The sequence below is a fragment of the Ips typographus genome, linkage group LG9 (assembly GCF_016097725.1).
Source record: "Ips typographus isolate SLU linkage group LG9, UJ_Ityp_2.0, whole genome shotgun sequence".
Lineage (NCBI taxonomy): Eukaryota > Metazoa > Arthropoda > Insecta > Coleoptera > Curculionidae > Ips > Ips typographus.
In genome coordinates this window covers 2,883,055-2,908,859 of record NC_138430.1, presented here as the reverse complement: position 1 = coordinate 2,908,859, position 25,805 = coordinate 2,883,055, and the positions used below count along the sequence as shown (strand labels likewise).

At 33.3% G+C, this 25,805-nt stretch overlaps 1 protein-coding gene across 1 annotated transcript in view; it reads right to left on the bottom strand.

Moving 5' to 3' along the window:
• mib1 (E3 ubiquitin-protein ligase mind bomb 1) overlaps window positions 1–25,805 on the bottom strand; it is a 350,938-nt gene that overhangs the window by 138,330 nt on the left and 186,803 nt on the right. The window lies entirely within an intron of this gene.

The following is a 25,805-nucleotide window of genomic DNA, read 5'->3' as shown; positions in this document are numbered from 1 at the left end:
AGAAGATTGGTAAAGGATCAAGCTTTAATTACTTTTTATTTTGGTTAAGAGTAAAAAAATGTAATGTAATATACGTGGTTTTGGTTTTCCTACGTCTCAAACAAGGTAATTGTAATAGTAGACATTATTAACTAATTCTAGATAATTTCCAATTTTTGCTTATACTAAGGCATTTGGTAAAAAAAAACTAAGTATTTTTTTGTCGAGAAAAAATATGAACTGAACTGATCTAAATTAATATGAATTAATTCTTACTGTTTTTCTTGGAAGATAATTCAAAAAAATATCGTTCCACATACATTACTAAGTTTTTTTTTTAAGGTGCCGAACCATTATAAAAGAAAAATGCCCTAAGCGATGCGAGGGGAAAAAGAAAAGTGCCCCAATTTATCACATTCGAATACTTTACCCATACTTTCATTTTTACCGTAAAATTAACGTAATATTTTACTTCAATAGGACAGTTTTTCGGTTTAGACTGACGTTTATATTAATAACGGGTTTTTTTGCCATATTTTATAAACCGGCCCGAACGGTTCCTTTTAAAGTTTTCAGTCCTTTTTCTGCCGCGTCGACCGAATTTTTCTCATAACACGCTTAAGTATGATAACCAACTATTTATATTCAAATGGGTTTTAACATTCTTCAGTGCCCTCGTAAGTCCTATAAGAGCAGAAACGGAAGTAAACAAGATTCCGTAAAATAACTTGGGGGAGCGAATTGTCACCCTCCCAGGGGATGAGCCGGTAAGTAGGCCTGGGCCATGCAAGGCACATTGTACCACAGAGCTATATCGATCGGGCCTTTTTGATAACTATGTGACTGGAATTCCACTTTGGGTTAATACGAGGGGAGAGGGGTGGTTTCATTGTGTATTGCATTCAAGGCGGATGTAAGCGATTTAGTGCTGTTATACGGATTAATACTGAATGTCAACTGCTTTTTTTTATTCAAAGCATTTTTTTCCTGCATATAAGTGCAAATAATCAAGTTTTATAAAGTGAATTATACTGAGTAATTCAACTTTGACCCTCACCGTTGAGATACTATAAGAGATGATACGACAAAGTTTAAATTGGGGTAAAGTTGCGCAATTTTTAAAGCTGAAACAAATGCCGTTTTAAAAATTTCGATTATTCGAGTACTTCTACTAAATTCTGATTTTTTCTGTTTATTTATTTTTAACACAAATCATAATTATGCTCTTAGTAATATAACCAGTTTATTGAACTGCAATACCTCTTTTCCCTTAAAGATTTTGATAAACTGGCGACCGTCTGTCTTTTCTCGTCCACCCACACAAATTGGATTTATATTGGAAATAGTCAATTTGCAATAAATTACATAAATAAAACTGAAAATGCTTGGACTCAATCAAGTTGGTTTGAAAATGGAATTGTTAACTCCGAATGAAACGTTTCTTGTTCTTTTTACAGAAACGTATATTACATTTCTCTTTAATAACTTGTGAAAAAAATCTCGACTATCTATTACATCGTACACATTTTGAAAACGAAAAATATCCAACTGAAAGTGCTTGTGGCAAAAATGAACAAATTTAAATTACGACCCAATTTCTGTCTCCTGCAAACTCCCAGTTTTCGGGATGCAAAAATTCGAAACATAATTTGCCCGCGCAGAATACAAAGTTTAAACAAAAACCTATTTTAATCATGGTAACAAAAAAGCGCCTCTTTAGCACTTCCGGCACGATTCGAAAGAACAATTTTATTTTTAAAGCCAGTCATTTATTTTTTTGCTTTGTGGGGAAAAGGACAATTGCCCTTAAAAACCGATAGGGAGCTTCAATCATCCAGAAATTAAGTAAACTTTAAGTAGTCAGTTACTATTATGCTATGACTTACCCTATAAAAAGTAACTTAGATTTTAATAACGATGACCTAATTAAAAAGGCAATAATTTACGGTTTAGTGTGACGATACATTGCAGTAGGTCTCTAACATTTTTTTAATGGGGGAGAATAAAGAACTACGTAGTATAGAGGGTACAGGAACGAAATGTATTGAGAAGAAGGTGATTGATCGGTTTTAGGGTGTCAGCCATTGACACAGGAACCATTTAGTTTCGGGCCGAAAACAATAAGTGGGTTATTTGTTTTTTGCTGGCATGGTTTTTCGCTACAAACCCAGCTAATATTTCACCGTGATTTTGGATGGTTTGCGGAATTTAGGGTTCTTTTGCATTAGCAGCGTCACAAAGTTTCAAACTATATCAATTGTGCAAATTTTTGGTGGTAAAATGTCTTGCTTTTGGAAGTACAACAGTTGAAAAAGCTCAAGGGAGGTGTTTCCACAAAAGCCATCCGCCACGCTCACGTATTTCCCCTTAATGCCATTCAAATTTCAATTACTTTTAAGCACATTACGACGAATTAACAAGTAATTTTCACATGTTCCCGAATAATTAGCAGGCGGCGTACCTCAGAGGAACGTAACACGTCGCCACCGTTTCGGTTGACAATTCTTTAATTGCCTCCGAACTGCCACGCAAAGTTTTTGCTTTATTTATTAATTGTTACGGTGCCTCGGTTTTTCATTATTTCAGCTTTTAGCTGATTTTCGTTCTGCCGGCCGTTTTAAAACTCCAGCTTAACAAAAAATTAATAATTAGAAGCGTCAACATGTTACCCAACTTTTCCTAGTAACGCAGTGTGGTGGACTGCGCTCGTCGCTTATTACTGCAATAAGTAGAATTTCGAGGGAATAAAAAGGTTCATCGAACTTTTTTTTATGGAACGTGACAGTGATATTTGGTTACGAAACAGTTTTATCACGTTGAAGAACAAACATTTGCAGTGTCACAGTTGTGGCATACCGAAGAAAAACTTACAATGTCATCAATAACAGAAAAATCATCAATAGTCAATTTAATGCAAATAACTAATCAAATGTAGTTGAGTGTAGAAAAATATACAGGGTGGGGTCCAGTTTTAAATGTCTATAATTCACCATTCAATAGCCCATCAAAAAATAAGTTAACATACATTATGTAATTTTCCTGAAAAATACTTCTCAAGGAAACTATAGTCTATAAAAGTTTAAAAAATCGATTTTTTGTCATAACTGTCAGACCGCTGGAGCAATTTTAATCAAATTTAGAAGAAATATGAAATTAATACTTATTATGTGTTGTTAATGACGTTTCTCGTAACTGTCCAGTGGTGTAAATACAAAAAGATGGTTTTCATTTTCTACCTTATTCTCTACGTCACTGAATATTTTTCAAAAATTTCAGTTTTTTTTGCTTTACTCGTTCAATTTGACCAAATAAGTATCTCTTCTAAAATTCTGATTTAAAACTTCGTTTACGAGATAATTGAGTTATTACGTTCAAAGACCCAAAACCAACCCAACCCAACTTAAAAATTGTCTTGAAAACGGTGAAAATTGACTTGAGAGGCTTAAAAATTGTCTTTGTAACCAGTTTTCACAGTTTTCAGGAAAATTGAAACACTTTAGCCTTGACAATTGACTTGAAAACTGTGAAAATTGACTTGAGAGGCTTAAAAACTGTCTTTGTAGTCAGTCGTTATAGTTTTCAGATAATGTAGTCATAAAAAACTACTTTATCTACAAATTCACACATTTCAACTTTGAAAATTGACTTGGACACCAAAAAGTAACTCTGAACCAATAAAAAGTGACATCAAAAGCTTAAAATTTGCATTTGAAGTAAGTTTTCATAATTTGAAAATACATTTCAATATTTTAGTCTTGAAAATAGTCTTAAATACAAGATATTGACCTTAGATTCATGAAAATTGACTTGAAGACTAACTTTCCAGGTTTGTTTACTTTGCTTTCCATTTTCTTAGAACTCTGTACTATTTTTTGTGCTTTAAAACTGCTTTCAGCTAGGAAAATCGAGTTTTAGGGTTATCTTCACCAAGTTTTTGACCTAGCACACTTATAAAATTATTTTTAAATTTTCCATAGGCTTAAACATGCCATTTCACGCTTTGTCAGTATTAAATTGCTAAAAACTGAAGTTTTCAAAATGATTGACCTTTTTCTTGGAAACATAAAACTAAGTACGTTGATTTGCTTTAAAAGTATTAAATTTCTAATAACTCTAAAAATAAAAAAATTTAATAAAAGTGAGTAGGTATTGAAGTTTTTTATTTGAAAAAAATTATTTTAATTGAAAGTGATGCAGACCGAAAAATTGCGTTTGACAGGCACTGCCAAGTAATATTCATAAAACTTAAGCGAATTAAAATTAGTTTTTATTGAATTATTTTGTTATTTATGAAGTAAATCATAAGTTGTCATTCATCACTGAAATCAGCAACACAACCAACTCTAACCTACTAATAACATTATAATGTTACTAATCATACTTCACATCCAAGAAAATAGAAGCCTTCGAAATGCGACTCTATCGAAAAATGATGAGGATATCATGGACCGAACATATCACTAATGAAGAGGTACTAAGAAGGATGAATAAACAAAAAGAAATTATGAACACCATCAAGATCCGAAAACTGCAATATCTGGGCCACATCATGAGAAACGACTCCAAGTACTCCTTACTCCAGACAATCATCCAGGGAAAAATCAATGGAAGAAGAGGTCCAGGAAGGAGAAGAATATCTTGGCTGCATAACCTCAGGAAGTGGACCGGAAAAACATCAACCGAACTCTTCCGCATTGCCGTAAACAAGGTTAGGCTCGGCATGCTGATTGCCAACATCCGTAACGGATAGGAACCACAAGAAGAAGAATCATACTTGAATCCTTCTTCAAATTGCACTGCAACATATCTTTCATAAGGAAGCTGTAAAAAGTACTTTTACTTTAATGGCAGACGACTTTATATGGAGTACTCGTCCTCCTAAATTGGACGTACAACTTTCAATTCGTAATGATTTAATTCAAAAGTTGAGTGTATGTACCTAATGCCCAAAGGCATAATGAGAAAACGGTTGTGTTCCACGGCGTTCGTTGCCAAGTAAAACAAGAACGTAGTAGAAAATAAACTGATGTCGCAAATTACGGTCCTATTCGCTTTAAAATTGCATTTTTCTAAAGCCGGCTTTAGGCATTCGATTGCAATTTTCCATCCTCGAGCGGAAATTCTTTTGCTTTTCTTAACATAATAGTTTTTCCGGGCGATTTACCAAGATAATCCAATATAACGGCCTCGGTTCTGTTAATGGACTATAGATAAATGTTTAATTTAGTGCTAATGCAATTCCGAATCAACTTTGGCAATTTAAAATATTTAAATTACATCGGATTTTCCCCGAAGACCTGAAAGTGCCGCGTCGAATCTATCGGATTAATTATTTTTAAACGACTCTTAATTTGCACTCGCCCTTCTAAAAACACAAAATTTTAACCTCCATTTCTGCTCAACTCTTTTTATCAGCAAAAATCAGGAGAAAAACCCTCACCAAACCATATTTACTTAACGACGACAAAGTATATTTCCAGCACGCTAATACAAAATATGTATTTATATTTAATTCAAAGGAAGCTGGTTTGTTATTATAAGACGGGCAAAAGAAAAATGAAAAAAAAGGGATCGGAATTAAAACCGCCACCAATATTACGACCCTGCTTACAAATAAAAATATTTAATATTCCGGAAGTTTTAAATGAGCTGGTTTGGTTCTGGTTGCTACGTAAACATTTAAAAGAGCTTGTAAACAAACCTATTAATGAAAACCCCGTTCGGATAATATTACTTTGTTAGTCCTTAACAATTACGCCGGTTGTTTTGCTTAGAATTGTTATCATTAAATTTTTCAATAAGTAAAATGCTCGTTTTACTTTGTTGTGTCAGATTTATGCAGGTCTTATAGCTAACAAAAATGGCATCTCCTGCCATTGTCAAACTGATCTGTCACATTATATCAACACTACTCTTGTATATCCCGTTCTCTGCTTCCAAAAATCTTTCTTAATATTTGGTTCTTCCATTTCTCCCATTCGGTTAAACTTTCTCTCAATGAGACTGTGTTTTTCTTTGACATGTTGCCAGATTAATTCTCAAGGTAAATTTCAATTTGTAAAAGTAGAATGAAATATTAAGTTATAACTAAGACTAAAATTCTAGAGAAACACTCCAAAAGCATATTATGAAAGAATGCACTTGCTAGAATCTGCGAAAGTCGATATAATTTTAATAGTACGTCAATTAAAAATTGTAGAAGAATTTTAAGAAAATGATAAAATTACCATAATTTTAAGCCGAAATCTTGCATCTTTGTTCCATATTACTCTAGGAGCATCGTTGAAGAGTAATGTCTGCATTAACACTGCCCTAGTTTTGTTACTGCACAGAAGCAAAGAATAACACGGGGGTTAGATATTACTTCATCAAAAAATAAGTTGGCATGCATTATGTCATTTTCCTGAAGAACGCTTCCTAAGGAAGAAACAGACCTCCAAAGTTCAGTTTAAAAAAATTTTTAAGTTAAAAAAGTTTTAAAACGTTTTTTTGCAATGCAAACAATTATGAAATGCGTACTCGTTATGTGATTTGAATGACATTTTTCAAAATTGTTTAGATGCGTCGATATAGGGGGATACTATTTATTTTCTACGTTCACTGGATATTATTCAAAATTGACAAAAATGTCTATTTGGGTTATTGTATTTTTTATTTTAAAATGGTTCAAAAGGATTCAAATTTGGTCATCTGTGAGTTTTACGAGTTAACTTTTGACACTAAAAATAGTCAAAAAACAGGATTTTTTGGACTTTTTTTTATTCAATTAAACACTGGTAACAGTCCGAATTTTTGGACTAATTTTATTCTAAAAATTAGTGTTTAAGACTAATATCATAGCATTTAATGCCACAATTGTTTACTTTCATCAATCAAGAGTCTGAAACTTAACTTTTATTATAAAAAATTGTTTGAAATTCGATTTTTCAGTCTTTTAAGCAAAGTGAAGCGTCTAGAAGTCAATTTAATACTGACAAAGCGTGAAATGGCATGTTTAAACCTATGGAAAATGTAAAAATAGTTTTTTAAGTCTCCTATGCCAAAAACTTGGTGAAGTTAACCCTAAAACTCGATTTTCCTAGCTGAAAGCAGTTTTAAAGCCCTAAAAATAGTCCAGAATTCTAAGAACATCAAAAGCAAAGGAAACAAACCTGAAAAGTTAGTCTTCAAGTCAATTTTTATGAATATAATGTCAATATCCTGTATTTAAGACTATTTTCAAGACTAAAATATTGAAATGTATTTTAAAATTATGAAAACTTCCTTCAAATAGAAATTTTAAGCTTTTGATGTCACTTTTCATTGGTTTAGAGTTACTTTTTGGTGTCCAAGTCCATTTTCAAGGTTGAAATGTGTGAATTTGTAGTAAAAAATTGTAGATAAAGTAGTTTTTCATGACTACCACCTAATTTTCACTACTAAAGTTTTTCAACTTATCTGAAAACTATAACGACTGACTACAAAGACAGTTTTTAAGCCTTTCAAGACAATTTTCACAGTTTCCAAGTCAATTGCCAAGGCTAAAATCTTTCAATTTGTGAAAACTGGTCAAAAGACAATTTTTAGGCCTCTCAAGTCAATTTTCACCGTTTCAAAGTAAATTTACTGGGTTTCTGTCAATTTTCAAAACTAAAGTCTTTCAATTTGTCTGGAAACTATGAAAATTGGCTACAAAGACATTTTTTAAGCTTCTTAAGTAAATTTTCACTGTTTTCAAGACAATTGTTAAGTTAATCAAGTCAATTATCTCGTAAACGAAGCTTCAAATCATAAGAGGTACTTATTTTGTCAAATTGGACAAGTAAAGTAAAAAAACTGAAATTTTTGAAAAATATCCAGATAATCAGGCAGAAATATGAAAACCATCTTCCTGTATTTACGCTGCTGGAGAATTTTGGCAAACGTCATTCATAATAAGTATTAATTTCATAAGTGCTTGTTCCAAATTTATTTATTTATGACAAAAAACCGATTTTTTAAATTGAAATTTGAAGGACTGTATTTTTCTTAAGAAGCATTTTTCAGGAAAATGACATAATGCATGTCAACTTATTATTTAATGGGCTATGAAATGGTGAATTATTGACATTTAAAACTGAATCACCCTGTAGAAGGCCAAACACAAAACTACAAGTAAGTACGTTGATTTGCTCTCAAAGTGATCGAACTAAATTTCTAATAAATCTTATAATAAAATAGTGCAAACCGAATAATCAACCAATGATATCTCAATGGTGGGGTTCGAATTTCAATTACCCTGTATATTGTAAGCAAACCAATCACGTTTCGATAAACTGTTCAGTATTTCATAAATCTACAAACTTTTGAAAATATAAAGCTTGTTACCATAAAATCTCAAACTTAGTTTTGTTTAGTAAGGTAATTTTCCGCTTTCGCCTCTCATTATGTCGAATCAAAAATTCATCGCAGTGCAAAACCTAATTTTCTCCCCGTTTTATTTCTCTCAAAAGTCTGAAATAGTTCTACGAGCGTAACGCTAAAGTTTATCCATGTTGCTGCTCTTGCGGAAGTCGCAATTTGGTTGCGTGGAGGCTCCCACAAGGAAAAACTTTTAGAGCAGTGCGGATACCCACGGCATTAAACATTAAATTCAATTTTGAATGACTTTCAATTTATAGCGCCTGTTTTTATGAAGATCGTAAACTCCAAGTGTAACAGATAAAAACAGCTTACAACGCAGCTTAACTGTTCTTATAAACACCAGTAATTTTAATTACATTCCCTTTTAGATTAGCTCACCAAAAAAAGGTCACATGCGCTTACATTATAAAACTTTGCCTTACCATTCAGATCAATGCTGAATGCCAACTTAATAATTTCCCAAGGAAATGTGTTGCTTCTACCATTAAACTATGACGCAGCTGCAATACTGCAACTTGGAAAGTTTAAGGGATGTGGAGACGGACGTTTCTTGAATGTCTAATGACCCTGTCGATATAGTTTTGGAGGCCATAATAGGAGGGAAAAGACGTCACTGTGTAACGTTCACGTGACAAGCTACAGTTCTGGTTTTGCTGCTTAAAAATCAATTATTGAGATGCTCCAAATGGATATTGTAAAGTGACTGATTGATGACGCGTTTGCCTTTTGCCTTTTTTTTCCAACATTCAGATTTTGTCGAAAGAATGGCCGTACACTGACAGACCGCCGGGATAAATATTTCATATATCCGATCGGACAGATCGGATCTCCATTGTTGCCGGATACCCTTCTCCATTCATCTTAAATTGGTGAAAAATGAAGTTTGCCCGTTAACGTCCAAGATGCTCATAAATATCCAGATTCCCTCTTGTTGAAATGATATGCGCCGCCAGATTGTTGGCTGCATTTACGAAAATAGGGGAGTAACATATTTGGTTTTTATGAGGTTAAGTTGTTAATTTTTGAATTGTCAGATATTGCTTAATAAGATGAAAAATCAAAACCAAGCTTTGTGCGCTGTAGTAGAAGATACACTTAATAAACAAAAAAAAATACATAACATAGAATAATCACATGCAAAAGTGGAAAATTCAAACTTTATCATGGCAAAATATTGCTTCCAACTGAAATGAAGTATTTAAAATAAGCACTAAACTGTTGGCCAATTGAAATGGAGTCATTCATCGAGAAGCTATTCCAGTTCAGCAGTTTCCAAAATATCACGGTCAGTTATACAGGGTGGTCCAGTTTTAAATTTCAATAATTCACCATTCGAAAGCCCATCAAAAAATAAGTTAACGTACATTATGTCATTTTCCTGAAAAATGCTTCCCAAGGAAAATACAGTCCATACATGTTAAAAAATCGGTTTCTTGTCATAACTGTCAGCTGGAGCAATTTTAATCAAATTTAGAACAAATTCATAAGAAATTAATTCTGATGTTAATGACGTTTGTCGAAACTGTCCAGTGGTGGTGGAAAGATGGTTTTCATTTTTCTGCCTTATTCTCTACGTCAATGGATATTTTTAAAAAAATTTATTTTTTTTTACTTTACTTGTTCAATTTGACAAAGTAAGTATCTCTTATAAAATTCTGATTTGAAACTTTGAGTTATTACGTTCAAAAACCCAAAACCAACCCAGCCCAACTTAAAATCTGTCTTGAAAACGATGAAAATTGACTTAAGAAGCTTAAAAAATGTCTTTGTAGCCAGTTTTCATAGTTTCAGACAAATTGAAAGACTTCAGTTTTGAAAATTGACTTAGAAACCAGGGAATTTACTTTGAAACGGTGAAAATTGACTTGAGAGGCTGAAAAATTGTCTTTGTAACCAGTTTTCACAGATTTCAGACAAATTGAAAGACTTTAGCCTTCACAATTGACTTGAAAACTGTGAAAATTGACTTGAGAGAGTCGTTATAGTTTTCAGATAAGTTGAAAAACTTTAGTAGGGAAAATTGACTTGTAGCATGAAAAACTACTTTATCTAGAATTTTTTACTACAAATTCATACATTTCAATCTTGAAAATTAACTTGGACACCAAAAAGTGACTCTGAACCAATGAAAAGTGACATCAGAAGTTAAATTTTGCATTTGAAGTAAGTTTTCATAATTTGAAAATACATTTCAATATTTTAGTATTGAAAATAGTCTTAAGTACAGGATATTGACATTAGATTCATGAAAATTGACTTGAAGACTAACTTTTCAGGTTTTTTTACTTTGCTTTTCATTTTCTTAGAACTCTGGACTATTTTTAGGGCTTCAAAAACTGGAAAATCGAGTTTTAGGGTTATCTTCACCAAGTTTTTGACATAGCAGAATTAAAAAACTATGTTTACATGGTCCATAGCCTTAAACATGCCATTTCAAGCTTTGTCAGTATTAAATTGACTTCTAGACGCTTCACTGTGCTTTAAGACAGAAAAATCGAATTTTAAACTGTTTTTTATAGTAAAAGTAAAGATTCTGACTCTTCATTAATGAAAGTAAACAATTTTGACGACAATTTGATGCTACGATATCAAGTCTTAAACACTAATTTTTAGAATTAAATTAGTCCGAAAATTCGGACTGTTACCAGTGTAATTGATTAAAAAAAAAAAGTTTGAATTGAATGATTGAATTGAGTTTTACACTACCTATAGTCTAAAAAATTGAACGCCAGTAAACAATAGTCAAAAAATCCTGTTTTTTGACTATTTTCAGTGTACTTGTTCCCAATTTGATCAAAATTGATCCAACGGTCTGATAATTGTAGCAAAAAAAAATATTTACGATTTTAAAACTGAATTTTGGAGGTCTGTGTCTTCCTTAAGAAGCGTTCTTCAGGAAAATGCCATAACTTATTTTTTGATGGGCTATCGATTGGTGAATTATTGACATTTAAAACTGGACCACCCTGTAGATAGGTTATCAGAAATTTAGTTCTGTTCGTTCACATTAATATAAAAGCGTGACCAAAGATACAATAATTCGAAAAACATGTCGCATTGAATTTGCTAGACCGAGAAATCCGATTTTGAAATCCTAATAAACGAGTGGGTTCCTTCGATTTCATACTCGAATAACACTTCGAGTTTGAAATCTACGAATCGCAAAATTCAAATTTCTCCGCTAAAATTGCCACCGTTCCTGCTAAAAATAACAAATGACGTTGGATATTTAGGCACGCTACGGCACTTTAAACTTTGCATTGGCAATCGGCGCGAAGAATGAACGACGAATGTTTGTCATTTTCAAACTCGGGGGAGAATTCATTAATCAACGTAATCTTATGAATATTATTGCATATCAAATAGGCAATTTATAAAGATATCTCGACAAAACGGATTATATGCTTGGAACGACACAGCAAAATTTTTACTATCTAATATCATTGCAGTAAAAATAACATTAGGTGAGTAAATGATTTTCTGGATGAGGAGAAATATTAATAAAACCAAGATAGGTTATCCAAATAAAAGCAAAGAAATATAGAACACAAAAAGCGGTTATTAATCATCGATTCAATTTTCAGATATAACTCGCGATCAATTTCCACTTTCCTTATGTATTCATTTCACTTCACCCTGCCCTTCCTTGGGGCTATACAAATATTCAGCCCAGAAAGTCGTATTCGACGTCCATTACTATGTAATAATAAATGACTAGTGCAGTTTCAATAAGGAAGATGTAAATAACATGAACCCATTAGTTTGGTTGTTTGAATATCTTACCTTAATAGTTCAAGAATCACTGCTTACCTGCAAAAAAAAAGTTTATTAATTGACAGCCATCTACAACAAACTAGTTCAGAGACAAGTTAATTTAACTAGTGTATTTGATTTCCTCCTTGACTGTATCAAATTGTGTAATGTTTTTTCAGGTTATTGGATAGGAAATTTAATGAAAATTCCAAAAAGTGCTTAAAACAGTAGTTGGCAAGTGGGTTTGACAAGCAACTGACTGACAAACAAAGTTGCAAAAATCAGGGTTTAGAAAAGTTGTTTTGACATTGGTCACGTGACTGCCTAGCTAAATTATTCTACAAAAACCACATGATATTTGTGACTAATATCAAAACTGTCAAAATGTGCCTAGAATCTGCAAGAATTATACTTTAACACAGTTTTCGTAAAATTTTTGAAAGAAGACGTGTCTCTCAGATTTATGACAATTGTCAGTAAGTATCAGTTGTCAGTATTTCTGTTAAATCACAAATGGTTTAAGTAATAATATTTGCAGATTTGCGTCATTTTTTTATCTTATAACTTTTAATAATTATTTGTCATAATTTAAACATGAAATAATAAAGAAAAATGGCAAAGTCTAAAAATGCTATTTTTTTGGAAAGGCTAGTTTTTCATCAAAATAGAAATAAGACTGTTATCCATTTGGTACAAGAATCACTTAGTCAGAAAAGTTTTATTTTATTTATTTTATTATTGATAAACCATTTAATCAAAAAAAAAATCTCTAAAACATTTAATAACAAATCAAAACAACCTTTTATTCCCTCTTTATTTTTCAGGATTTTATTTTGAAAATTTTGACCCCAAATTATTTAATAAAATTAATGACAGCCACGACAGGAAAATTTTAATGAAACCCATAAATTTACTAGTCAAAAGAATTTACTGTTAAAATTGGTAAATTTTACTGTTACACTGAATTTTACTTACCTTACCGGTAAACAACTTACTTTAACAATTGTCAAAAACGACAAGAGTTATCACAAGACAAAAAGCACAAAACAGTTACCAAAAATAGACAATGTAGAGTTTTAAAAGTGAATTTTTTGTAAAGCAAAGCAAAATAAATCTGGAGCTTAAAAGAAAACTAAGTACTCAGCTGAGATAATTAAATCTTCATACTTTTTGGACTAACTATATGCAAATCTCACTACTAGCATTTTAATTCAAAAAACGATATTTTTTTACACAATAAAAAATGTTTTACAAGTCAAATTAGCTATTTTATTAAAGGCATACGCGAATACATCCGCCTCTTCCATTCCTATCCAAAAAATTGAATAACAGCGATTTAGACCGCACGGGTAATTTACTCACAAAAGCAGCTTCTTTGTTGTGGCTTGTAACAACCATTTATCCCACACAATAAAGCGAATATACTCATCCATTTCTATAAAAAGTAACAAACTAAATAAAAGAGAGAGGAAATTCCACACGGAAAATATTCTAATTTCATCGCGCAAAGGTAAAAAGGTGGAAAAAACTTGCGAAGCGACAAACTTGTTCAAAACTTCACGCAGTACACAATGGAAACCATTTAAATTAAGAAAATACGGACACTTTACATTCGTAATAGAACAATAATCTCGCCAATCGAATTTTCTGCAGAAAGTTACTTTGCTTTTCATTTCGGATTTCTTTTACCGACGTTCACGTAACACTTTCAATTTAGATTTAATTTAGATAACATTGGAAATTCAGACTGGCAGGGATTTAATTAAAAAATCTTGGTCTTTTCTATAAGGTTGGATTAACGTTTTTTTTCACATCTATTATTAGTTAATCAGTAGTTTGATGTGTTTCGTAAAGCTACATTTAAGTATTAGCAATATTAAGCTTCCACAGCAACCAAAATTGATTTCTCCACTAAACAAGGGTAAACATAGAACAAAATTAGCACAGCGTTCTACACAGAATATTAATAGTATAAAAAGCTGAATGCATCATTAAGCAATCGAACAAAAAAAAAATAATACAACCTAGATTGTGGAAACAGAGGGAGAAAAAGAGGTATCAAAAAAAAGTACATAATATTGTAAATTGAATGATACTAATTTGCATGTTAATAGGTTTCGTTATTTATGCTAATAGCTAATTTATAGGCTAATAGAATTTCCCAGAATTGCGATTTTGTATTCATTTGAAGGGCCTAAACTTATTCATTAGCTAGGGTAACGAATCGCAGTCAAATGCTTTTATAAAGTCACACAAACATCAAACTTCTTCAAGTATTTTCAATGAATAACACGTAAGACATATTTTATGAAATTTCGTCCTATTATTAGTCAATTATTCAACGCTTAGCAAGGATTTAAACAATTTTTTATTCACTAGAGGTTTAAATTTTTTTTAAATAACTCTAAATGACATTCGCTGATTTACAGATGTACAGGGTGCTTTTCGATGGTTTTACGGGGTACAGAGAAAACGGTAATGGATAGAAAAAAGTAGCATACCTGTTCTGATCTTTTTTTCTGAGCTGAGATGACTGGCGAAGAGTGGGCTGCGCAAACTTCTTTTGTTTCAAAGATACGGGGGGCTTTTGAAAAATGGTCATTTTGGAACCTCCTCTGCATTTCATTTGCTATTAAAGTTATCAAAAAAGGAAAAACGGTTTCCGGTAGAATCGAATGGCCTAGTCAGTTTTTTCCTATTACGTTTAGTTTCTGACATATGACAGTAAGTTATATTTTTTTAAATGGAACACCCTATATATTTTTAGTTCATTTAATTCTGTTGATTTTTACTTTTTCAACGGTGTATTACAACATATAAGTTTGTAAACGTTAATCTTGGTAATTAGAAAAAAAGTGTTTCTTTAACAAAGAAGTGCTAAATAATATGTATAAAAATACCCACAGTCGAAACAAAATTTGGATATGTTCATATTAACATGTTACATGTCGTTTATAAACAGTTTTTTCAACTTCCACCTTAAAAATAGTAGAAAATAGAAATAGCCACTTTTCTTATTAAAGTGACGGTAGAACTGTTTGTAACTTAGATTTTTAATAAGTTTTATTTAAAATATTTAATTTCCTGATGTGTTAGTTTATATGATTTCCGATTTTGTTTGGTATTTTAGATATTGGCCTTTTTTGAGCTTAGCAAAGGCCTTTTTTTAAAATAACAGGATTAACCTCTACAAACTTATACAGTGTGGAACAGCCAAATGGAATAAATTCGATAACGAATAAATGAGAGCGTGTTGGGAAAAACGCTTGGACACGTCGATTTGTATTTTTAGATGCGCATTTGTTAAAAAAAATAAAAATTATATAGGGTGTGTCATGTGACAGTAGCCGATACCAACTTTCTTATTTTAAATACAACCCCCTGTATATTATTAGTTTTTTGGATTCTTCAGAAAATTCTAGACATAATTCATGTACAATGTCCCATACCTATCTTCAACTGTAATACACCGTTGAAAAGGTAAAAATCAACTGAATTAAATGACGTAAAAATATATAGGATGTTCCATTTAAAAAAATGTAACTTACTGTCATATGTCAGAAACCAAACGGAATAGAAAAAAACTGACTACGCCATTGGATTCTACGTCAAAACTTCTACCGGGAACCGTTCTTCCTTTTTTGATAACTTTAAGAGCAACTGAAATACAGAAGAGGTTCAAAAATTAACAATTTTCGAAAACTCCCCCGTATATTTGAAACAAAAGAAGTTTGCGCAGCCCCCTTTTCGCCAGTCATCTCAGTTCAGAAAAAGAGATCAGAACACGTATGCTACTTTTTTTCTATCTATTACCGTTCTCTCTGTACCCCGTGAAACCATCGAAAATGCAGCACCCTGTACAGGGTGTCTAAAATTCGATGGTTTTACGGGGTATGTTGACCAATGTTTTCTGTTCAATGTACTATTTTGTTTCAACCTAAATAACTTTTTTATTTCACACTTTTTTAAGTACACTAATCATAAATTACTTGCTTATTTGGTCCACCCTATATAAACTTTTGTACGTCAATAGATAGTCAATGAAATGGGTTTTCTAAAGATATGACCACACTGGTTGGTGGGCTAAGCCGTTTGGCCGCTAGGCTTCAAACTTGAGAATCTATGCAACTAAAAACAGATTTTAAACTTCTGGTGACATTTTAAAAGCTCAAAATCCACTAATGTCATTTTACCATTTTGATGTTTTTGACCTGCAAAAATCGTTTGAGAACCTCTTGTAATACTTTCAAGACTCAGAAGACACTGGTGTTCCTGATCCTTCTTCTCTTTGGAGATACCCCGTAAAACCATCGAATTTGAGACACCCCTGTACATAATTATTGGAAAATGACAATAATTGGAATCCATTTTGAAACATTTTTCTAAAAAACTGAACTAAACTATAATAATTACCATTAACTCTCGTATTTAATCCAGATAGAAATTATTCAATATTATTGAATTCACTCTTTTATAGTCATCAGTCCTTTCTCAAATCAGTCCTAAACATAAATTTTATCTTCCCAAAATAGTCTCTTCAACTGAAATATATTATCGAGTCACCTCCTTTTCATTTTGTATAAGCCGCGTTGAAAAAAAAATAAGAAAACGTAATAAGACCTAAAACTCGACATACATACATAAACTTGACGTGTAAGCCGACTTAAGAAATGCTGAAAATGATTTATGTAGTTACGACAGAAGAGGAAAGTCGAGCCGTAAACGAGAACGTTATTGCGAACTCAAAAGGAATTAAATAGATTTTCTTTTCGCAAAAGATGAGTACGTATGTGGGAATGCGTAAGACAGGTACAATATGCGGCTGCGGGTAAAAAATGGCTTTCTGAAATTTACAAGTCACTTAACAATTTCTTTTTCACCAAAGGCGCTTTTGAGGGTGGTGTCGACGAGAACGGAATTATTTAAGAATGCCAAGTGACAAATATTTTATAAAGCCTGGAAAAAAGTTTGTTACTAAAATATTCACAGATTTGATTTTAAATAGTAACTTCTATACAAACTGGATTAACATCAAATGTTATCTATGAGAGTGAACTAAATATTTTTCGTAATTTTGCCAGCAAATTGGAACACTACATAAAATGCACAGGGTAAAAAACCAAATTAAAGCTTGATGTTGGCTGGTACAGTAACCAACTGTAGCAAAATCGTTTTTGGGCGCTTTCCTACTTCGTTAATTCCGAATGGGACTTTTTATCGTTCCAATGTGCATACGTTTTTAGATTTAATGACGCGCACCGTAGTCAACAAGCGCCATTGTCGTCGCCATACTAACTGCCATATCGCAAATTAATCGATTAGAAACATCCCATGCATTGAATCGAGTTTGAATACACGTTTTGTGGCATTTATTCCTTTGTAATAATGGGATGCGAGCGTCAACCCGTTGATTATTTAATTATTTAATTTTACTGCTTTATGTAAGCAAATTTGTAGTTGATGTATCATTCGCAAACCACCAATAGCAAATTATCAGTTCATCCATCACTGCTTTAATGGTATCAACATTCATATATCTAAGTGGCTATGCAGCTAACGATGAGTGCTTGGCAGACATCCAAAAATGCCCCCTCATCTATGCGAGGCTCTATTAAATTGAAAATAATTTTCATAATTTTAAAAACATGGGCTCGTTATCCGGGAAAATCATTAAGTTTTAATGGGGACACCGAAAGTTTTTCAGTCATTTTACGTTCATGTTGTACAAGGTGAGTCAACGATAGATTAAAGTACATTATCTCAAAGATACAAAAAAACATTGTTCAGAAGAAGACAATGTTCAGATTTTAGGTACTATTTTGACAAGTGTCACGTGACTGCTTTAGTAAATAGTGTTTCCTAACATGTGACATCAAAACTGTCAACCATTGCTCAGTGTCGACAAAAAGCAGCAAGAATCACAGTTTAACATAACAACAACAACATTCTTGGTGTATTCGAGAGAACCACATGGTTTTTGACTCCATCACCATTATTTTAACAGTTGTCACGTGACTGTCTATATAAATGGTGTTCGATTTTTATGTGACAGTTGTCACAAACGTCAAAATTGTCAAACCCAATCGGTGCATGAAGCTGTAAAAATAACAGTGTAGAATAATTACAATTTGCACTATTCGAAACAAGACCTGTTTTTTTTTAGATTTTTGACGATTAATTCGACAGCTGTCACGTGACTATCTAAAGAAATAGTATTACAGTATCACGTGACAACTGTCATAAACATCAAACTGACAAACTTTGCCCGGTTTAGGTATGAAGTTCTAAAAACCACCGTCTAGAACTGTTTTCTTGAAATATTCGAGACAAGTCGGGCTTTTTAACTTCTTGACGATTATTTTGACAGTTGTCTCGTGATTGTCTAATTAAATAGTGTACCAGTACCACGTAATTGCTGTCACAAACGTCAAAGTTTGCTCAATCAAAACATGAAGCTGCAAAAGTTAAGGTTCAGTACTTTTTTTATACTGTTCGAAACAATACGTCTTTTATAGCTTTATGATCCATAATTTGACAATTCGTAGATCACTGTCCAGATAAATAGTGTACAAGTATCACGTGACAAATACCAGAAACGTCAAAATTGACAAACTCTGCCTAGTTGAAAGTTGAAAGAAAGCTCTAAAAATCACAGTGTGGTACAGTTTTCTTGAAGTATTTGAAACAAGTCATGGTTTTTAGTTTCTCGGCCATTATTTTGACAATTATCACGTGACTATCTAATTAAATAATGTACCAGTATCACGTAATTGCTACCACAGACGTCAAAGTTTGCTCAATCAAAACATGAAGCTGCAAAAGTCAAGGTTCAGTACTTTTTTTATACTGTTCGAAACAATACGTCTTTTATAGCTTTATGATCCATAATTTGACAATTCGTAGATCACTGTCCAGATAAATGTGTACTAGTATCACGTGACAAATACCAGTAACGTCAAAATTGACAAACTTTGCCTAGTTCAAGTTGAAATGAAGCTCTAAAAATCACAGTGTGGAACAGTTTTCTTGAAGAATTTGAAACAAGTCATGGTTTTTAGCAATTTTGACAGTTGTCACGTGACTATCTAATTAAATAATGTACCAATATCACGTTATTGCTGTCACAGACGTCAAAGTTTACTTAACCTTAAAAGCACAACAGGTTTCTTGCAGCGTTATATCTTTAATGCACTAATTTTATGATAATTAATTTGACAGTTAACGTAAATGTCTAAGGAAGTAGTCTTTTAGTATCACGTGACAACTGCCATAAACGTCAAAATTGACAAATTTCTGCCAGTCTGGACATGGAGCTCTAAAAATTACAGTACGGAACAGATTTCTTCCAGCGTTAAACACAAAATATGTTTTAGAGCTTCATGATCCCAAACAAAACATTTGACTCTTTTAAATGGAACGCCTTGTGCATTCTTCTATTTACTGATAGCTTTTACAAGATAGTTCCACTTTCATTAAGTATGTTTCAACTTTTATTCTTTTCTTCTTGTGAAATGGATTTTTAAACAAAAAAAATGCTTGGGAAGTAGAAATGTTAATGTAAATGTGAAACAGTCTAACCTAAGCAATATTGATCGCATTTAGTTCAATATCCTGTTCAAGGGTAAAACTTTCGCAGTTAAAATAGTCATTATACAATTGTCATTTAACGAAACACGATAGAGATCTGTTAAAATAGCCCTTTTGATATATATGCACAATAATAGCTTACCCAATTCGAATCTAATTCTGCAATATTCGAGCGCAATACAGAGGAAATCATTCCCGGTTTAAATTGTTCGGCCACCATGTTCTACGCTTTTTTTACACGTTTTACTCGGAACTTTGTTTAATTGAGGCAATAAATCTGGCAAAACAATTGAGTTCCGGCAACCGTTACTGATACCAGTAATTACAATTCCACGTATTCCCTTCAATCTGGATTTGTAAGACTGCACATGCAATTACATCTCCACTTCGTGAATCGCGAATTCGTACGGGCATGTTTATTTACAAAACTGCTAAACAAAAGGTGGAAGAAACCTTTGTCTCTCCGAGTCGCTTCTAACAAAGTTTGCGTTCCCGTACAACGGAATGACGAACTTTTAAAACTTTTTCAGTTACAAAAATGGCATGCTCACTAAAAAGTTTCAATTCCTCCGGAACTATCTAACTTCAGGCAAGCATAACTGCACGAAATCTTACGAAGTACGTACTAAGCACGGACATAAAAATGCTTCTCTAAATATGTAAGTAGGATTTTCTACAAAAATGTTTTATTGAGCGAGATGATTGGGTTTTAATATCTGAAATTACGGATTTGTGATAATCACTGAGTAGTCAGGAATGTTGACACACAATATTACATAACGTAGTAAAGTGAGTAACATGCATGGAAACTGAATAGAAATTCCTGTATCATTTTGTGTCAGAACTTCCGGTAGAAATTAGACCTTAAACAACCAAACATGATCGAGATATTTAATAAATGAATTGACATGAAACACCTCTAAAACAGCGTCCCGATAATGCCCTGCCAACCCTTGTATTCAACTAACAATAAGACAACAGACAGCTCAATTTAAACACAATCACGCGACTACGTGTACATCGATATCATAAAATTTTGCATAACTACTCCCGGGGGCGACATCAACGTGGAGCATCACTGCTCATATCTCGCAACGGCCATCTCTTATCTGCACTCGAGCAGCTCCGAGCCACTCCGTCCCGTACCTGCGGAGCGGTTTAATTTCTTTATTATTGCCAAGGCACCAAATATAACTGTATGGTCGTTTTGGTGCGAAACAGATTTGCATAGATTTATATTATGCTTCCTAGTTAAAAATGTTTTAAATGTTATTCTTTCGATTCCTATACGGATATTCGCTGTCTTTTTAACAGCTAAGGTAAACATACCTACAGATGACATTATGCAGAAAAATTTTAAACATTTTGCCCTATAGTTTCAAATTATTAAATAAATTGTATGCACTAGTTATTCGTCATAACGTTTCTGATGGACCTCTGAGGTAGTTTTACATGTCATCAAAGCTTTTTTGATACTGCAGATCTTAACAGTTTGTAGTTTTGCAATTGTACAAATCTCTCAAGTTCTTCAACCATGAATACCTTCTTCCTATGGATGTTTTTCCTTGGATAATAAGATGCAGCAACTGGTATTTATCCCTCCTCATGATATGTCCCAAGTATTGCAGTTTGCATGTCTAAATGGTAAATGTCAACTTCTCTTTCTGCATCCTCTGCAAAACCTTCCCACGTGTCACTCTCTCTGTCCACGATATTCTTAGTATTCTACGGTACATCCACATTTCAAATCTTTTTCAGTGTACACGCTTCCATTCCGTAGAAAAGTTCCGTTTTCCTTCCGTTCTGTTGATGTGTTGATTCCACTCTCCCTGTCTCTGTCTCATCAATCTTACAATGTCCTGTATGTCTCAGATTCATCTTATTTCTTGGTTGGGTATTCTGTCACGTAGCGGGTCTTCGGAGCGTTCTCATCTCTGCCGTTCGGGTTATGTTCTTGGTTCTGGTGGTTTCTGCGGCATATGTGATTATTGGCCTTACGCATGATTTATATTTTTCTTCTATTTTTAGGAACTGGGTTTTCCATATAATGTCTTTCAAACATCCGGCTATTCTAGAGGCCTTATCTATTTGATTCTTTACCTCAGATCTCCTGTCTTGATGGGCGGATTTTCTATCCCTAAGTATCTGAAGCACATCACCTGTTCTACTATTTCGTCGTTAACAGCTAGTTTGCCTCTTATAGGTTCTTTTGCTACAACTAGTGATTTTGCCTTGTTTATCGCAATCGACATATTGTAGCGTTTCGCTGTCAGGTAGAATTGATGAAGTAGTCTCTGCAGCTCATCTTCGTTTTCTGATATAATTACTGCTTCATCCGCGTAGCACAGTATTGTTAGTTCTGTAACCATGCTCTGCATTTTTAACCTCTTTTATTGTTTCGTTCATGATTAGGTTAAAAAGTACCGGGCTTAGAAAGTCTTATTCCTGTTGATATGGGCACTTCTTGGGTCAGGCTGTTGTTCACAAGTATTCTGGTCGTTGTATTGGTGTCTAAGTCTAACTATTTCTTCCGGAATGCTGCCCCGTCTCAATATGGTTGTGATGTCATTTAGCCTCATTCGTTCAAACGCTTTGCTCAGATCTATGAAGCACATATACGCCAGTTTCTCGTATTCGATTGATTTCTCGACTATTTGTCGAATGATGATTGCTCATCTAGGACGTGCACGCATAGTAATATAGCGGATCCTTTACCAACAAAACGTTGTCTATTTCTGTATTGCTTTCACCGTAAATTAATAGAAACGAATGGCATTTTTAGTAGTATTTTCTGTACATCTCATGTCAGCTATTTACTTGATCAGCGGCCCGCAAACTTTCCGGCATACCTAATTCGTCCGGTTCGGGGCGTCCCTAATTTATATAAATTCGCCGTCCTCGAAAATTGTTATCACGTGACTCTCTGCACCGTTCCGTTCCGAATTGCATCAGGGATGCGGCGAATTTTCTTTTACGTTTACGTGATCGCGTTTTGAAGACGAAAGAGTTTTAGTATTGACCTTTTACCACATACCAATGGCTGGTTTCAATTCCGATTCACTCGGCGATTAATCTACTCGCTACTCCGTCAGTGCATTACGGTAGATTTTCGGGACAATTGAACAATTCGAGAACATTAATCATCCTGTAAGCCGGAATGTACCTTGACAATTAAATGTTGCAAAAACTCCTTTAAAAATACAACTACACAACTTGACTGCGAGTAGTTGCAGACGCAAGTGAATTACTCGTTTGCGAAAAGCACGTTTTACTTTTGCTAGCTTTTCTTCATCAGCTCCTATGTTAAATGTTTTCCAAAGTGAATTTAAAGGGATAGACCGACCAGTTTTTTTTTTGTAGTAAATGGATCGTAAATTCTCGAAACTATTTCTGCACATTTCGTAGTAACCTTTAAGAAGTCAATTTGTTCACACACTTTTAACAGGAATAATATAATTGTTTCCAATAGGAGGTGTTATTTTGATATTCAATGAAAAATGCCATTTTTTTAGATAAATGATCGGATGTTTATTTCATTATAAAGAAGAAGGTATGCTGTTAATAATGGAAAACAACATCAGCCAAACGACGACCACAGGATAATATCCTTTTCATGAAATTTGTCCATCGATAGCCTCACGAATTAGATCTTTAAGGTCTTGAATCGACGCTGGGCTGTTATGTTTCACGTGGCCCCAAAAGAAAAAGTCGCAAGGTGTTAAATCACAAGATCTCGGTGGCCAATTGTGATCACCTCTTCGAGATATAACACGAGATCAATGGTTTCGTTCCTTGTGTGGCACTTAGCGCCGTCTTGTTGAAAGTAAATGTTGTCCAGATCAGTACCATCCAATTCCAGCCATAAAAAATCATCTCTCGATTCCAATGCACAACAAAGGGTATATTTATACCAGAGGATCTTAAATTAGGTGAAATAACCACTTTGAACCTTTAAAAAATTGGAAAAATGTCATTTTTTGTCAAATTTTTTATTTTTTTTTGTACCAGAAAGGTTTCAATGCATATCGACGAGCATATTTACATCAAAGAACCTTAAATTAGGTAAAATAAGTACAAAAAAAGCACTTTAAAATTTTTCAAAAAAATTTAAAGAATAGGGGTGTTTTTTAACTACTTTTTGAGATACAGTATTTCGGTAACATGAAGAGCTAGAGAGGCGAGTTTCGGCTCATTTTGTAGTATTTTTTATCCTTTTTTTAATGACGATTTAGCGAAATTGATAACCTAACCTAACCTAACCCAACCTTTCAAAAACTGAAAAAATTACATTTTTGGTCAAAAGTGCAATTTTGACAGTTGGGACGTATGGCTGCTTATTTCCAACTTAATTAGGTCCAGTATAAATGTGACAACTGTCAAAGTTCTCTTTACAAAGCTGCAAAAGTAGAAAACATACATGAAAAATGCTTAAATCAGTTTGAGTTAAGTTAAATGTTGCAGGTGTTGTGTCTGTTCCTGGCTTAATTTGATCAATTCTTACAATGACAACTATCAAAACACTCTCCATAAAGCTATAAAACTAGTAACCAATAACACATCATGCATGAAAATGCATGCATTTTTATAGCTTCATGAGTGGAATTTTGACAGTTTCATCAGGCATGTTTAATCTGTTTTAAAGGAGGTTCAAACATATACGGTTGTAGTCTGAAATTCTAAAATTAACACATCTGACAGTTATACTGCAGATTATACTTTACTTTGACGTTTAACTACAAGCACTGCAAAAAGAACAAACTCCAGTACGGTAACAGATAAAAACAAAACAAGTAGAAAGGCTAGCGAAATAAAAAAAAACGTAATAAACTAGTATGGTCAATAAAAGCCTTCTTATTAGGTAAGAGAATGGAGGTTTCCAATAATAAAATCCCTTGCTCGTACGGTTGCGGGGCGATTCTAAATCTAACCTTAAAATGAGTTTTGACTGGTCGATAATTTAAGGTGTAATGTCCCGCGGGCTTTCTGGAAACGATTTGTGCCGCATCGCCGATAGAAAATTCGAAATTAATGCCTTCTGTGCAATCTCAATGGCGCTTTATTAGGAATAGAATCAGGACCGAACTTTATTAAAACCGCTAACCTTATAAAAGCTGAAAAGGTGAGATTATTCCGTCGCAGAGTGGAAACGATTAAAATTGATTTGCATAGTAGTTGCATTTTCATTGAAATGAAATGCACATTTTTTAATTCGTGATAATTCATAAAAAATGGCAGGAGTAAATTAGGATAAGGAACTCCGACCCTGTAGTGCCCATAAAGATAATTCATAATCACGTCACCTCACCCCATTTTCGTGCGTCGTAATAAAGAAGGAAGTTGTGCCTGTGGAAGATGTTAATTCGACGGATGGCTGCTTATATTGGATGACGAAGCGAGGTGTCATTTTTGTTCCTTCGGTTGGCACGTAAGAGCGACGACATGCCCACCTCCGGCTCGTTCCACCTTTGATAAATCGCGTCAACGAGCTGAAGTTACGTAATCTTGATAAATGCTTTTCAGCACTTCTGTGCTAGTTGTTGGTAAGTTAGTGTAACAGATCAGCGATAGTCGGCGAACCGAGTAAACACCATGAGAGGTGACTGTGCATGCAGTTGATTTGAATTGCCCTAAATAATTAATGAGAAAGGTGAAAATTACTCAAAGTCTCTATCAACATGACTAGACAGATATGGTCAAATTTCAGTATCGAATATTATGTGAAAATAGCTAAAGTAAATCCTGGTAAACTAAATCATGAACATGGTTTCCTAGAGATTGTTGGTTTTATTTGCTTAATACATGTATCAAAGGATTTGATCATATAATGCTTAATATGACTGCTTAGGATGACTTGTACGGTGTATGAACTTATGATAATGTTACTCAAAGAAAATTATATGAATACCAAGCAAGCATCTCTTCAACTTTTATTTTGTTTTATAACAAGAAAAGTTATAAAACAAAGTTAATCATCACTGTTAGATAACTTTCTTCTTTGTGTATATGCTTTGCATAGTGTCAGTTTTTGCAAAAATTGAAGATATTTTAAAACTCCCCTTCTAAGTATAGTTTTTATTAACTCATCTCCTGAATCTCTAATAAAT